This window comes from Chrysochloris asiatica, unplaced genomic scaffold (assembly GCF_000296735.1).
Source record: "Chrysochloris asiatica unplaced genomic scaffold, ChrAsi1.0 scaffold00060, whole genome shotgun sequence".
NCBI classification, from domain to species: Eukaryota; Metazoa; Chordata; class Mammalia; order Afrosoricida; family Chrysochloridae; genus Chrysochloris; species Chrysochloris asiatica.
The window spans coordinates 13,260,524-13,263,429 of record NW_006408578.1 but is presented as its reverse complement, the minus strand read 5'-3'; the positions used below and the strand labels follow the sequence as shown (position 1 = coordinate 13,263,429).

Sequence of the window (2,906 nt, the reverse complement as noted above, 5' to 3'; positions counted from 1 at the left end):
AATTAATTTCATCCCAAGAGTTTAAGAATTTGGACATTTTATCACTAGCAAGTTACTTTGGGTGACATGTTTCTTTTTACTCACTTGACTCCCCTGAATGACCTCATTAGTGCTCTAGGCACTAGCAATTTGCTCACCAGGCAAGTCAAGTCTGCAGTAAAGAAAGCCCATATTCAAAACACTGAACCCACTCAAATGATTTACTTTCAACATAAACATATAACCTCAAATCAAGCAACTCTAACAAGATGAAGTCAGCATCTCTTCTTCTTAGGCATACGTTTTGTCCAGAATTCCTGATACATGGAATACCTCATACCAACAGTCATTGCTCCCACCACAAAGCCTTGGACTGCTACCCGCATGTGGATCAGGTGATTGCACACTTGAGTGTCTCCTCTGCTCTTCAATCTGCATAATCCATATGCAACGATTGCTGCAAACCCCGCCATTCCCACAGAGACAAATGGTGACTCTAGCTTTTCAGATATATTTCAATCCCTGATCTTCATCATATGAAGAAAGAGAAACATCTGTGTTGAATGACATAGTGATTGGTTGAAGAATCTTCCAAGAGTCACAGAACTATGTGAGTTCCCACAACACCATTGGTTCTTGTTCATATGCTACCTCCCAACTTGGTTGAACATTACAAATTCTTTTTGGTACAGTGATTCTGTCTTCTGGTGATGCTTCCTGCATTCAACATTTCAATATTCTGTCCATGTTGTTAGTTGTTACGTGCCGTTGAGTCAGTTCCGACCCATAGAAACCCAGTGTAGGGTTTCTGAGGAGCTGCTGGTGGGTTTGAACTGCCGACCTTACGGTTCAAACTGACTACGGCCCAGCACATTATCCTGCAGCGCCACACCAGGACTCCATTTTATCCATAGACTCCTTCAGTATTGTAACTGGAGGCTTACATTTTTTCTTCAGTTCTTTCAGCTTGAGAAATGCTGAGCATGTTCTTCCCTTTTGGTTTTCTAACTCCAGGTCTTTGCACATTTCAGTTTGTTACTTTACTTTGTCTTCTCAAGCCGCCCTTTGAAATTTTCTGTCCAGCTCATTTACTTCATCATTTCTTCCATTTGCTTTAGCTGCGTTGCTTTAGCTATGTTTAAGAGCAAGTTCCAGAGTCTTCTCTGATATTCACTTTGGTCTTGTCTTTTTTTCCTGTCCTTTTAACAACATTTTGCTTTCTTCCTATATGATGTTCTTGATGTCCTTTCCAAACTCCTCTGGTCTTTGCCATTAGTGTTCAGTACGATAAATCTTGAGATGTTCTCTAAATTCAGGTGGGATATAGTCAAAGGTCATACTTGGGCTTTTTTGAACCAAAAAAACTTTTCTTCAGCATTAGTCTGATCTTGCATGTGAAAAATTGATAGTCTGGTCCATAATTTGCCCCTGCTCTTGTTTCGGCTGATGTTTTTGAGAAATATTAATGGATGCTTGAAGCAATTTATTCTCTTTTTGAATTGTGCCCCATCAGCAAATGAAGGTCTGGAAAGCTTTGCTGTATCCACGTTATTAAGGTCAACTCTGTGTTGAGGAGGCAGCTCTTCCTCAGTTGTATTTTGAGTGACTTCCAAGTTTGTGGCTCATCTTCTGACATTATATCAAGTAATATCTTGCTGTTATTCATAAAGGTTTCAGTGGCTAGTCCTTCAGAAGTAGATCACCTTCTACCTAGTGTGTTCTTAGTCTGGAGGCTTTGCTGAAACCTGTCCACCATGGGTGGCACTGCTAGGATGTGAAACACCAGTGGCAATAGCTTCCAGCCTTAAAGCAACAGGAAGCCACCTGTTGTACAACAAAACAAAGGAAGTATGTGTGTGTGTGGCTAACCTCTAGGCTCAGTGTAAACCTGGCTAAGTGTTGAAGATGTTGTTCAGCACAGAGCTAATCTGCAAAGACTGAGAGAAGTAGTTTCTAAATTTGTTTTATTTTGTTTTCCTGTTTTTTTGGCTTCTTTTTACTTCTTTTTAAACTCCTGGCATTTGTTGCAATCTCTTTCAGGAACTTAGTTGGACACAAGCTACAGAATAGGGAACACATACTTTAGTAATCCAGTCTTCACAAAAAATTTTTGAAAAAAACCATTAAATCAACACTCTACAACAGTCTTCAACAGAACGAAAGGAAGGAAGGAGGAAAGAAAGGAAGGAAGGAAAAAGCAAACCCTGAGGAATGGGAAAAATCTGATCTTCAGAGATACTATATTATATGAGTGGCTCTGTGGGTTAATGTGTCAGACTGCAAAGCCATTTGAACTGTAAGGTTGGTGGTTTAATCTCACCAGCTATTCCTCAGAAGCCCTATACAGGGTCACTATGGGTCAGAATCGACTCGACGGCTCTTAACAACAACATATTATATGAGGAGTTGGTGTGGTGCTGTAGGATAAGCACTGGACCACAAGGTCCATGTGAACTGCAAGGTTGGTGGTTCAAACTCACCAGCCACTCCTCAGAAACCCTATACAGGGTTGCTGTGAGTAGGAATTTAAAAACAACAACAACCACCTATTATATGAGGGGGTTCTAAAAAGTTCATGGAAAAATTCCATCATCTTTCAATTCTAGTTTCCCAAGAATTTTTTGAACGCCCCTTGTATTACTCAAATGTTCCCTGTTCAGCAAAAAATAACAAGGCATACAGATGAACAGAGAAAGATGATCCACTCAAAGGAACACATTAAAGCAGCAGATACCATTCTGGAGAAAGTCAAGGTACTAGACTTACTAGATAATAGAGACAATTTTATTTTTTTAATCTAAATGAAATATGTTTGTCATGGATTGAGTTGTGTGCAAAAACTTGGCTGGATCATGATTCTGAGTGATTTGGTAGTTATGTGATGCCCCCCATGATATGACCTGATGTAATCAAATGATAAGAGGATT

General features: G+C 39.8%; 1 pseudogene; it reads right to left on the bottom strand.

The window, feature by feature from the left end:
• Window positions 1-254: 254 nt before the first annotated feature.
• On the bottom strand, window positions 255-549 carry LOC102834563 (annotated as a pseudogene).
• Window positions 550-2,906: the final 2,357 nt, after the last annotated feature.